We start from the raw sequence: 14,178 nt of genomic DNA, 5'->3' as shown, positions 1-14,178 counted from the left end.
CGGACACTATAAGACTCTTGGAGGAAAATATAGGAAGAACACTCTTTGACATAAATCACAGCAAGATCTTTTTGATCCACCTCCTAGAGTAATGGAAATAAAAACAAAAATAAAAAAATTGGAACTAATGAAACTTAAAACTTTTGCAAAGCAAAGGAAACTACAATCAAGACAAAAAGACAACCCTCAGAATGGTAGAAAATATTTGCAAACGAATCAATGGACAAAGGATTAATCTCCAAAATATATAAACAGCTCATGCAGCTCAATATTCAAAAAGCAAAAAACCCAATCCAAAAATGGGCAGAAGACCTAAATAGACATTTCTCCAAAGAAGACAAACAGGTGGCCAAGAAGCACATGAAAAGGTGCTCAACATCACTAATTATTAGAGAAATGCAAATCAAAACTACAATGAGGTATCACCTCACACCACTGAGAATGGGCATCATTAGAAAATCTACAAACAACAAATGCTGGAGAGGGTGTGGAGAAAGGGGAACCTTCTTGCACTGTTGGTGGGAATGTAAATTGATACAGCCACTGTGGAGCACAGTATGGAGGTTCCTTAAAAAACTAAAAATAGAATTACCATATGACCCAGCAATCCCACTACTGGGCATATACTCTGAGAAAACCATCATTCAAAAAGACACATGTGATCCTTCTTGACCCATCTCCTAGAGTAATGGAGATAAAAACAAAAATAAACAAATGGGACCTAATGAAACTTCAAAGCTTTTGCACAGCAAAGGAAACCATAAACAAGACCAAAAGACAACCCTCAGAATGGGAGAAAATATTTGCAAATGAATCAACTGACAAAGGATTAATCTCTAAAATTTACAGGCAGCTCATGCAGCTCAATAACAAAAAAATAAACAACCCAATCCAAAAATGGGCAGAAGACCTAAATAGACATTTCTCCAAAGAAGATATACAGACTGCCAACAAACACATGAAAGAATGCTCAACATCATTAATCATTAGAGAAATGCAAATCAAAACTACAATGAGATATCATCTCACACCAGTCAGAATGGCCATCATCAAAAAATCTAGAAACAATAAATGCTGGAGAGGGTGTGGAGAAAAGGAACACTCTTAAACTGCTGGTGGGAATGTGAACTGGTTCAGCCACTATGGAGAACAGTATGGAGGTTCCTTAAAAAAACTACAAATAGAACTACCATATGACCCAGCAATCCCACTACTAGGTATATACCCTGAGGAAACCAGAATTCAGAAAGAGTCATGTACCAAAATGTTCATTGCAGCTCTATCTACAATAGCCCGGAGATGGAAACAACCTAAGTGCCCATCGTCGGATGAATGGATAAAGAAGATGTGGCACATATATACAATGGAATATTACTCAGCCATAAAAAAGAAACGAAATTGAGCTATTTGTAATGAGGTGGATAGACCTAGCATCTGTCATACAGAGTGAAGTAAGTCAGAAAGAGAAGGACAAATACCGTATGATAACACATATATATGGAATCTAAGAAAACAAAAATGTTATGAAGAACCTAGGGGTAAAACAGGAATGAAGACACAGACCTACTGGAGAACAGACTTGAGGATATGGGGAGGGGGAAGGGTGAGGTGTGATAGGGCGAGAGAGAGACATGGACATATATATATTAACTAACGTAAGGTAGATAGCCAGTGGGAAGCAGCCACATGGCACAGGGAAACCGGCTTGGTTCTCTGTGGCTGTCTGGAGGGGTGGGATAGGGAGGGTGGGAGGGAGGGAGACAAAGAGGGAAGAGGTATGGGAACATATGTATATGTATAACTGATTCACTCTGTTATAAAGCAGAAACTAACACACCATTGTAAAGCAATTATACCCCAATAAAGATGTTAAAAAAAAAAAGACACATGTACCCCAGTGTTCATTGTAGCACTATTTACAACAGGTCACAGAAGCAACCTAAATGCCCATCGACAGACGAATGGATAAAGAAGTTGTGGCACATATATACAATGGAATATTACTCAGCCATAAAAAGGAACGAAACTGGGTCATTTGTTGAGATGTGGATGGATCTAGATACTATCATACAGAGTGAAGTAAGTCAGGAAGAGAAAAACAAATATCGTATATTAATGCATATATGTGGAACCTAGAAAAATGGTAGAGGTGAACCAGTTTGCAGGGCAGAAATAGAGACACAGATGTAGAGAACAAATGTATGGACACCAACAGGGGGAAAGTGGTAGGGGGGTTGGTGGTGGGATGAATTGGGAGATTGGGTTTGACATGTATACACTAATATGTATAAAATAGGTAACTAATAAGAACCTGCTGTATAAAAAATAAATAAAATAAAATTTGAAAAAAAAGGGAGACAGGCTTTAACGTATCAATAATTACATTAAGTGAAAATGGTCTAAATACATATTTTTAAGAAGAACGATGGGAAGAGTAGATTAAAAAGCATGACCAATTTATTCGTTGTCTGCGCTTCAAATATACAAATATAAACAGGTTGAAAATAAAAGATAGAAAAATACACTGTTATGGGCTGAATTATATTGCCCCAAATTAATGCTGATGATCTAATCTGCAGTATCTCATAATGTAACAGTACTTGGAGATAGGGCCTTTAAAAAGAAAACTAAGTTAAGAGGATCATTAGGATTGGCCCTAATCCAATATGGCTGGTGTCCCTAAAGAAGAGTGAATTAGAACACAAAAATACACAGATGGATGACCAAGTGAAGACACAGTGAGACTTTGCAGCCATCTATAATCAAAAGAGAGAGGCCTCAGAAATAAACAAACATGCTACTACCGGGTCCCAGACTTCTAGCCTCCAGGATTGTTAGAAAATAAAGTTCTATTTTTTTAGCCCCCCAGTCTATATTTTGTTATAGCAGCCCTAGCCAACAAATATAGATACCAAGAAAATACCAATCTAAACATTAATCAAAGAAAGCATGAGTTGTTTTAATACCATCACATAAAGTAGACTTCAGACCAAAGAATATTACCAGACACAAAAAAGGACATTATACAAAGATAAAAGGGCCAGCCCAGAAAGACACAGTAATCCTAAATGCATATGCATCAAACAGCAGAGCTGCAAAATATGTGAAGCAAAAACTGACTGAACATAAAGAAGTAGAATATTTCACAATTATAGTTGGAGACTTCAACACCACCTCTCAATAACTGAAAGAATAACTAGACATAAACTCATTAAGGATACAGAAGAATTCAACACTATCAGCCAACATGATATAATCACCATTTATAAAACCCATAAATAGCAGAATACACATTCTCATCAAGTTACCACAAAACACATTTCAAGACAGACTATATCCTAAGCCATAAAACAAACTTCAACACATTTAAAATAATGGAAATCATATAGAGTATGTTCTCTACTCACAGTGGAATCAAACCAGAAATCAATAATAAAAAGATAACAGGAAAATTTTCAACCACTTCGAAAATAAACAACAGACTTCTAAATAAACCATGGATCAAAGAAGTATCAAAGAAATTAAAAAATATATTGAGCTGAATAAAAATTATGTCAGAATTCGTGGGACACAGCTAAAGCAACAAGAAGAGGGAAATTTATAGAAATTTTATGCATAGGTTAGAAAACAGGAAAAAACTCAAGTTAGTAATCTAAGCTCTAAACTCAAGAACGTAGACAAAGATGAGAAAAGGAAGCCCAAAGGAAGCAAAAGAAACCCAAGCCAAAAGAAGGAAGACAATAACAAAGATAGGAATTGAAATCAATGAAATTTAAAACAGAAAAACAATAGAGGAGATCAAGGAAACAAAGAGCTGGTTTTTTGAAAGGTCAACAAAATTGAAAAACCTCTGGCAAGACCAACCAAAAATATAACAGAAAAGAAACAAATTACCAATAACATAAATGAAACAAGGCTACAGGCCCTGTAGCCACAAAAATTATAATAAGAACTAAGAATAACTTTACAGAGATAATCTGATAAACTTGACATTAGATAAAATGGACAAATTCCTCAAAAAACACAAACTATCACAACTCACACAATTTGGAATAGATAATTTGAATAACTCTACAACTATTATGGAAATTGAATTCATAATTTAAAAATGTCTCAAAGGGACTTCCTTGGTGGCTCAGTGGTTAAGAATCTGCCTGCCAATGCAGAGGACATGGGTTTGATCCCTGGTCTGGAAAGATCCCACATGCCACAGAGCAACTAAGCCCGAGCGCCACAACTACTGAGCCCATGTTCGACGACTACTGAAGCCCAGGCCCCTACAGCCCATGCTCTGCAACAAGAGAAGCCACCACAATGAGAAGCCTGCGTACCACTACGAAGAGCAGACCCTGCTTGCCACAACTAGAGAAAGCCTGCGTGCAGCAACGAAGACCCAATGCAGCCAAAAATAAATAAATAAATATTTATTTATTTATTTTAAAAAAACGTGGGCTTCCCTGGTGGCGCAGTGGTTGAGAATCTGCTTGCTAATGCAGGGGACACATGTTCGAGCCCTGGTGTGGGAAGATCCCACATGCCGCAGAGCAGCTAGGCACGTGAGCCACAACTACTGAGCCTGTGTGTCTGGAGCCTGTGCTCCACAACAAGAGATGCCACGATAGTGAGAGGCCTGCACACCGCAATGAAGAGTGGCCTCCGCTTGCCACAACTAGAGAAAGCCCTCACACAGAAATGAAGACCCAACACAGCCAAAAGTGAAATAAAATAAATAAATAAATAAAATAAATGCATTCCATTAAAAAAAAATGCCTACAAAAGATTTCCAGGCACAGATGATTTCATTGGAGAATTCTACCAAACACTTAGAAGAGAATTAACATCAATTCTACATGATCTCTTCCAAAAAATGAAAGAGGAGGGAACATTCCCAATTCATTTCATGAAATTGGTAATACCTTGATACCAAAAGCAGGTAATGACTACAAAAAGAAAACCACACTCAAGAGTACAGATACACAAATCCTTCATAAAATATTAGAAAATACAATTCAGCAACATATAAAAGGAATTATACATTATCACCAAATGGGGTTAATTTCAAGGGTGCAAGCCTGATTCAACATTAAAAAATCAGTGAATGTCGGGCTTCCCTGGTGGCGCAGTGCTTGAGAGTCCGCCTGCCGATGCAGGAGACGCGGGTTCGTGCCCCGTTTCGGGAAGATCCCACATGCCGCGGAGCGGCTGGGCCCGTGAGCCATGGCCGCTGAGCCTGCGCGTCCGGAGCCTGTGCTCCGCAAATGGGAGAGGCCACAACAGTGAGAGGCCCGCATAACGCAAGGAAAAAAAAAAAAAAAATCAGTGAATGTAATCTACCATATCAATGGGCTAAAGAAGAAAACTCATAAAATCACATCAATTGATCCAGAAAAAACACTGGATAAAATTCAACACCCATGTGTGAATAAAGTTCTCAGATATATAGGAAGAGAGGAGAAATTTCTCAACTAATGAAAAGCATGTACAAAAGAAAAAAAAAATCCCTACAAATAGAGTCATACTAAAGGGAAAAGGCTGAATTTTCCCCACTAATGTTGGGAAGGAGGGAAGAATGCCTACTCTCTCCATACTTATGCTACATAGACCTAAAATTCTATCCAGGTCAATAAGGCAAGAGAAGGAAACAACTGATATACAGATCAGAAAGGAAGAATTAAAACTGTCCCTGAGAACCCTCTTGCACTGTTGGTAGGAATGTAAATTGATACAGCTGCTATGGAGAACAGTAGGGAGGTTCCTTAAAAAACTAAAAATAGAACTACCATACAACCCAGCAATCCCACTACTGGGCATATACCCTGAGAAAACCATAATTCAAAAAGAGTCATGTACCACAATGTTCATTGCAGCTCTATTTACAATAGCCCGGAGATGGAAACAACCTAAGTGTCCATCATCGGATGAATGGATAAAGAAGATGTGGCACATATATACAATGGAATATTACTCAGCCATAAAAAGAAACGAAATTGAGCTATTTGTAATGAGGTGGATAGACCTAGAGTCTGCCATACAGAGTGAAGTAAGTCAGAAAGAGAAAGACAAATACCGTATGCTAACACATATATATGGAATTTAAGAAAAAAAAATGTCATGAAGAACCTAGGGGTAAGACAGGAATAAAGACACAGACCTACTAGAGAATGGACTTGAGGATATGGGGAGGGGGAAGGGTAAGCTGGGACAAAGTGAGAGAGTGGCATGGACATATATACACTACCAAATGTAAAACAGATAGCTCGTGGGAAGCAGCCGCATAGCACAGGGAGATCAGCTTGGTGCTTTGTGACCATTTAGAGGGGTGGGGTAGGGAGGGTGGGAGTTAGACGCAAGAGTGAGGGGACATGGGGATATATGTATACATATAGCTGATTCATTTTGTTATACTGTAGAAACTAACACAACAGTGTAAAACAATTATACTCCAATAAAGATGTTAAAAAAACAAACAAAAAAATTGTCCCTATTTGTAGATAACATGATTGATTATCTATGTAGAAAATCCCAAGGAATCTTAAAAAAAAAAAAACCTCCTAGAACTCATAAGTGAGTTCAGCAAAGATGCAAAATACAAGATAAATATACAAAAATTGTTTTTATTTCTATACACTATTTTATTTCTATTTACTAGCAAGGAACACAGAGACACCAAAATTTAAAATATACCATTTAGAATTGCTCAAAAAAGAGAAATAGGTGTAAATCTAACTAATATATATGTGTGTATATATATATATGACTTGTATGCTGAAAACTACAAAATGCAGAGGAAAGTGATCAAAGAAGATTTTAATATATTGAGAGATATACTGTGTTAATGAGTTGGACAACATAGTAAAGATGTCAATTCTCCTTCCCCAAATTGATATATAGGTTTAATACAATTCTTATCAAAATCTCAGTAATATGTTTGTAAAAATGAAGATTATTCTAAAATTTACATGGAAAGGAACTAGAATAGTTGAAAAGATTTTGGAAAAGTAGAATAAAGTGGGAGGAATTAGTCTACCGAATCTCAAGATTAATTACCTACCTACAAGATTAATTACATAGCAAGACTGTGCAGTATGGACAGAGGGATACAAACACAGACCATTGGGACCAAATAGAGAACTCAGATATCTGATTAGGGGTTAATATCCAAAATATATAAAGAACATATAATAACTCAATAGCAAAAAAAAACAAATTTTTAAATGGGCAGAGGATCTGAATCGACATTTTTTCAAAGACATCCAAATGGCCAACAACTACAGCAAAAGAAGATTAACATTACTAATCATCAGGATAATGCAAAGCAAAACCACAATGTGATATCACCTCACGCCTGTGAGAATGGCTGTTACCAAAAAGATAAGAAATAACAAGTGTTGGAGAGGAGGTGGAGAAAAGAAAAACCTCGAGCACTGTTGGTGGGAATATAAATTGGTGTGGCCACTATGGAAAAAAGTATGGAGGTTCCTCAAAAAAATTAAAAATAATAAAACTAACATACAATCTAGCAATTCTACTCTGGAAATTTATTTGAAGAAAAAATGAAAACACCAATTTGAAAAGATATATGCACCCCCATGTTCACTGCAGCATTATTTTCAATAGCCAAATATGGAAAAACCTGAGTCCATTGATGGAGGAATGTATAAGAAAACGTGATATATATCTACATATTTCTGTGATATATACTATACACACACACACACGCACACACACATACCACACACACACACACACACACACACACACACACACACACTGGAATACTATTCAGCCACAAAAAAGAATGAAATCTTGCCATTTGCAACAATAAGGATGGACTTTGAAGGCATTATGCTAAGTGAAATATGTCAGAGAATGACAATGTATGATCTCACTTCTATGTGGAATTAAACAACAACAAAAATAACAAGCCAAGCTCACAGATACAGAGAACAGATTGGTGGTTGCCAGATGTGGAGAATGGGGGACAGGAGAAATGGGTGAAAGTACAAAAGCTACAAACTTCCAGTTATAAAATAATTAAGTTATGGGGATGTAATGTACAGCATGGTGACTATAGTTAATAACACTGTACAGTTTATTTGAAAATTGCTAACAGAGTAGATCCTAAAAGTCCTCATCACAAGAAGAAAATTATTTTGTAACTGTATATGCTGATAGATGTTAACTGGACTTATTGTGCTGATCATTTTGCAATATATACAAATATTGAGTCATTATGTTGCACTCCTGAAATTAATATAATGTTATATGTCAAGTATACCTCAATTAAAAAAAATAGAGGACCTAGAAATAGATCCACACAAATATGCTCAGTAGAGTTTTTAACAATGGTGCAAGTGCAATTCAGTGGAGGAAAGATAGGCTTTTCAACAAATGGTGCTGGAGCATTGGATATCCATAGGCAAAAAAATGAACTTCACCCTAACCTCACACCTTATACAAAAATTAATCCTGGGGATGCAGCTGTGGGAATGGAAAGGAGGTGATGGATTACAGAGACAATGAGGGGATATAATCCACAGGCTGGACTAATTGTTTATAGGGGATGGATTAAGAGCTTTAGGCAGGAGTGAAGCAAGAGGGAAGAATCCAGGATGAACTTGGTGGACTGGAAGCTATTTGGGAGAGTGGGGCTAAAAGATGATATGTCCAGATCTGGACATAGAAAGCTCCAGCTGCCTATAAGATATCCTGGTGGAAAAGCCCAGTCAACAGTTCACAACTGGGCCTAAAGCTCAGGAAAGACATATGACTGTAATAGAGATCTGGGGGTCGCCAGTAAATAGGGAGAGGATAACAAGAAAAAGGCAAGCAGTGGATTGAGTCCTGGGAACATTAACACTTAGGGAGATAGAGAAAGAGGATCCAGCCACAGGTAGTAAGAACAAATGCAGAAGGATAGGAAGAAAATCAGGATAAATGGTACCACTTCCTGAGAGCAAAAGGGAAGAGAGAGTTGTAAGAAGCATGGCTTGGTCAGTGGGGTCAAATGCTACAAAGAAGTCAAGTATGATAAGGATTGAGAAATAGCCACTGCACTAACACTGAACTTTTGCTTGATGGCTTCAATGGAGGAGTAGAGCCAGAAGCCAGTTGCATTAATTTAAGGAGTAAATGGGAGGCAGGGAGGTGGACATTTGGGACAGAAAAGTTTGGCTCAGATATAAAGGAAAGAGGAAGGGGAGTAGCTAGAGATTGTGAAGGCATTAAAGGGTCAAGGGAAAGTTGTTAGGAGGCATTGTTTGTTGTGCTCACAGGCAGAGGGGACGATTCCAATAGAAAGCAGCAGGCTGGAGATATAGATGAGACTGGAATGCGCATATATCAAGATAACTTATAAAATTCTCATAGTCATGGCTTTTGTTCAAAGCCTGAACTAGGTGCTTTTCCACTAAGATCAGAAACAAGGTAAGGATATCCCTCTTCTTTTCAACATCATACTTGACATTCAAGCTAATGCAAAAGGACAAGAAAAAGAAATAAAAGGTATACAGATTCAGAAGAAAAGCAAAACCCTTTGTTCACATATGATATGATAGCCCATATAGAAAATTCCAAAGAAGTGACCAAAAAAAATCATGAAACTAATAAGCGATTAAATCAAGATTGCAGGATACAAGGTTAATATCCAAAGTCTATTGTTTTCCCAAATAACAGCAAGGAAAAATTAGAACTTGAAAGTAAAAACATAATTCCATTTATATTAGCACACGTGAAAAAATACTTAGGCTTAAACCTAACAAAATATGTTAAGATCAATTTGAGGAAGTCTACAATATTCTGATGAAATAAATCAAAATTAAATAAATGGAGAGCTAGTCCATATTCATGGATCAGGAAGCTCAATATTATTAAGATGTCAGTTCCTCCCAACTTCATCTGTAGACTCAATGCAATTTCAATAAAAATCCCAGAAAGTTATTTTATGAATAATAACAAACTGATTCCAAAGTATATATGGAAATGCAAAAGACTCAGAATAAGTCAACACACTTTGAAGAACAAAGTCAGAAGATTGATACTACCCAACTTCAAGATTTATTATAAAGCTACAGCAATCAAGACAGTATGCTACTGGCCAGAGAATAGAAAAATAAATCAATGGGACAGAATAGAGAGCCAAGAAGGAGAACCACACAAATAAAGTAAAATTATCTTTGACAAAGGAGCAAAGATAATTCAATGGAGAAATGATTGTTTTTTCGATAAATGGTGCTGGACTAACTGGATGTCTACCTCAAAAAAATGAATCTAGATGCAGACCTTATAGCCTCCACAAAAATTAACTCAAAATGGGTCATACTCCCAAATGTAAAACACCAAACTATAAAACTCCTAGATTATAACATAGGAGAAAATCTAGATGACCTTGGATAGGGCAATGGCTTTTTAGGTACAACACCAAAGACATGACCCATGAAAGAAAAAAATGAGAAGTTGTACTTCATTAAAATTAAAAACTCCGACTCTGTGAAAGACACCGTCAAGAGGATGAGAAGACAAGCCACAGATTGGGAGAAAATACTTGCAAAAAAACATATCTGATACAGGACTGTTACGTAAAATATACCAAGAACTCTTAATACTCGACAATAAGAAAATGAACAACCTGGTTTAAAAAATGGTCAAAAGACCTAAATAGACAACTCACCAAAGAAGATAGACAGATGGTAAATAAACATATGAAAACATGCTCAACATCATATGTTATTGGGGAATGCTAATTAAAATGAGACACCACAACATACCTATTAGAATGGTTATAATCCAATACCAATTGCTGGTAAGGATGTGAAACAACAGGAACTCTCATTCATTGCTGACGCGAACAAAAAATGGTATAGCTATTTGGGAAGACAGTTTAGTAATTTCTTACAAAACTAAGCAAACTCTCACCATACAATCCATCAATCATGCTCATGAATGTTTACAGCAGTTTTATCCACAGTTGCCAAAACTTGGAAGCCACCAAAATATCTTTCAATAGGTCAATGAACAAACAAACTGAGGGACATTTAAACTATAAAATATTATTCCACAATAAAAAGAAATGAGCTATGAAGCCACAAAAAGAAACAGAGGAACCTTGAATGCATATTGGTAAGTGAAAGAAGTCGACCTGAAAAGCCTACGTATTGTATAATTCCAGCCACGTGAAATCTCGGAAAAGGTAAAACTATGGAGTCAAAGGTCAGTGGTTGTCGCAGGTTTGGGGGGGAGGAAGGAATGAATAGGTGGAGCACAGAACAGTAAATAGGGCAATAAAACTATTCTGCATGATACTGTAATGGTGGACGCGTGTAATGATCCATTTGTCAAAACCTGTAGCATGCACCTAACGAAGTGTGAACCCCAATGTAAACTATGGACTCCAGTTGATAATGATGTGGCAATGCTGGTTCATAAATTGTACCAAATGTACCACGCTCGCGAGAGATGTGGATGGTGGGGGAGGCTGTGTATTGTGGGGAGAGGAAGGCGGCCATATGGGAACTCTCTGTACTTTCCACTCAATTTTGCTGTGACCCTGACACTGCTCTAAAAAATAAAATCTATTGAGAAATATGCGAAACATTCATCATCCAAGTATCTTGTTTAGGCTCCAGCAGGTGCAGGAACCGCCAGACAGAGCATACCCCATGTCAGCAGTTGACAGCACAAAACAGAGAAGGTTACCTTAGAGCACTTCCTCAGAGGCCAAAGGGGACTTTCTTCTTTGCTTATTTTTACAACTGGTGGAAGAAAACAGTTCCTCGGAGGCCCAGGGACGGTCAAACGAGGCAGCTGTGGGCCAGCTTTCCGAGAAGCCTTACAAAAGCATGGCAGCATCCAGACTTCTTGTTCCCAGGGCTGCCATCAACATCATGCCATTGCCAAGGAAGCCAGATGGAGGACAGATCAGCTGGCACCCGGCGTCGTGCCCTTTCCCGACTTGGTCGTTCACCTGCCCCGGCCCACTGTTGATGTGTTCCTGTTTTGGTTGTATCTTTTAAGCTTTTCCAGAGCGCTTGTCACACACAACAAGAAAACATGCTGTTACCTTCCCTCTCCAACTCTCTCTAGGTCAGCTGTTCTCAACCTAAGCTACACATTGAAATCATCTGGGGAGGCTGAAAAGGCTAACACTACCTGGGCCCCACCTGCTGAGATCCTAATTTGATTGGTGTGGAAATGGGTTCCCACGTGATTCTAATGTGCAGTCGAGGTTGTAAATTACTAGTCTCAGCGAGTCTGTGGGGTTCACACAGGCTCCTACACTCCACCCAGTCATAGGAAGGGGGTTGTTTCTGGTTTCAGAGACACTCTTCCATGACCCATCCCGTCCCCAGCACACACAAGAAGGCTCTAGGAAACATTCTTTCAGTCGATGTATTCACTAATCGTCATGGATATGTATTGAGCACCTACTATGTGTAAGCTAGATGCTGGGAAACTACATACACTTCCCTCAAAGAGCTCAGTATAAAAACATCATCAACCCAAAGACCTCTTATACAAAGGACTAAGTTCTAGGGTCACTATTTAAAGTGAGAGTTCGTAGAGATTCAATTTGACAAGTCTCTGCCCTGGCTCAGGGCTCTGTCAGCCAGAAGGAGGAGGCCTCTTTGCAATTCACCCAAGGTACCACACATGCTAGCTGGGGTGCTGGCCTCATGCAGAAGGACCTGAGTCAGGCACTAGCACCATGCCTGGTGCATGGGAGGAACTCTGTATTATCCATTGAGTGACTACAATGGGCTGCATAGAAGTGTTCATAAGAGGGATTAATTCTGTCTACAGGGATGAGGTTGAGAAAGTATGAAGAGGTAACAGTTGAGCTGAACCTTGAGGAACGGCATGCCTGGTGGGGAGACAGGAGACAAGCATCCCCCCAAGATGGGTTGACCTACGGAGTGGAGAGTGGGTATCTGAGGCATTTATATCTGCCCTAGCACCGCATGGAGGGGCTGCATGAAGCAAGCAGACAAGGGAGAAGTTGTGAAGGGCTTATGATGGAGTAGGGACTTGTACCCACTGGGGAGCAGTGGGAGGATTTTCATCTCACATGTAGCACAATCAGACCTTGGTTTCTTTGATTACACTAGTAGCCATGTGGAAAAGAACGTAGGGGACGTTGGGACCACCAAAGACTCCAACTCAGAGTTGCAAAGGCCCTTAGGAGCCTTGAGAATTCCCAAGGGAAATTTAAAGTTAGATCCCCAGGAGTTCTCAGGATTCGACTCTTCCTCCCTCAGCCTCCATACACCCTGCTCACACTCTACACCAAGGCTACTAAAGGCTCCATCTGGGTTTTTGTTGTCTTATTAGTACCTTTGCAGTGGCTGCAGCAATGGCTTTGTCTATACTTCTTCAGATGATCTGATGTGATCAGGAGTCAAAGAAGAAACAAAGTCTTGAGAGGATTTGTATCCTGACACTTCCCCCATCAAAGCTGTCCACAACCAACTGACAGAAGACCTTGACCAGACGGAGAACAAATGATAAATTTTGACAAGTATTCCATTCCTTCTAGAGAGCGCTATGAACCTTGAAGAAACACTTCAGCAAAACCCGAGAGAAAATATGCTACCCTACATTTCTTAGGGTGTTCCTATATTTTAGGGACTCAAGAGTGAGCAATTTCTTTTACCCTCAAAAGCCCATCAGATACCCACACAGTCTAAATATAAAGTTGTCATGTTCATTTCATGAAATTTACTGCTCACATAAGTAGAAATGGAGGATTATTGCATGCTCTTCTTTCTACATATTCTTTCATGAATTCTGAATGTTTTTGTTGAAATGTAAAATAATTTTTAGTAGCTTATCTTCTGTAATTTAAACCAACAAAAAATAAACTCCTAGGGCCCACCTCTCTTACTGAATCAGAATCTCTAGGAGCAGAGCCCAGGAATCTGTATTCTAAGGAGATCCCAGTTGATCTAACTCATTGCCTCCCTGACTTCAGGCATCTACATAACCTTTGCCATATTCAGTGCCCTTTTGCTATTGTTCACTCAAGTTGTTTTAGGTCAACTTTAAAATTGTAGTCATCCTAAATAATATCCATTAAATCACGGTTTTGATGCATCGTGTTCTAAAAATATACATTAAAACACCTAACTATTTAAAAAATCCATTGTTGGGCCTCCCTGGTGGCGCAGTGGTTGGGAGTCCGCC

Source organism: Lipotes vexillifer, unplaced genomic scaffold (genome assembly GCF_000442215.2).
Source record: "Lipotes vexillifer unplaced genomic scaffold, Lipotes_vexillifer_v1.1 scaffold194, whole genome shotgun sequence".
NCBI classification, from domain to species: Eukaryota; Metazoa; Chordata; class Mammalia; order Artiodactyla; family Lipotidae; genus Lipotes; species Lipotes vexillifer.
The sequence above is the reverse complement of the archived record's forward strand: the minus strand, read 5'-3'. Positions refer to the sequence as shown.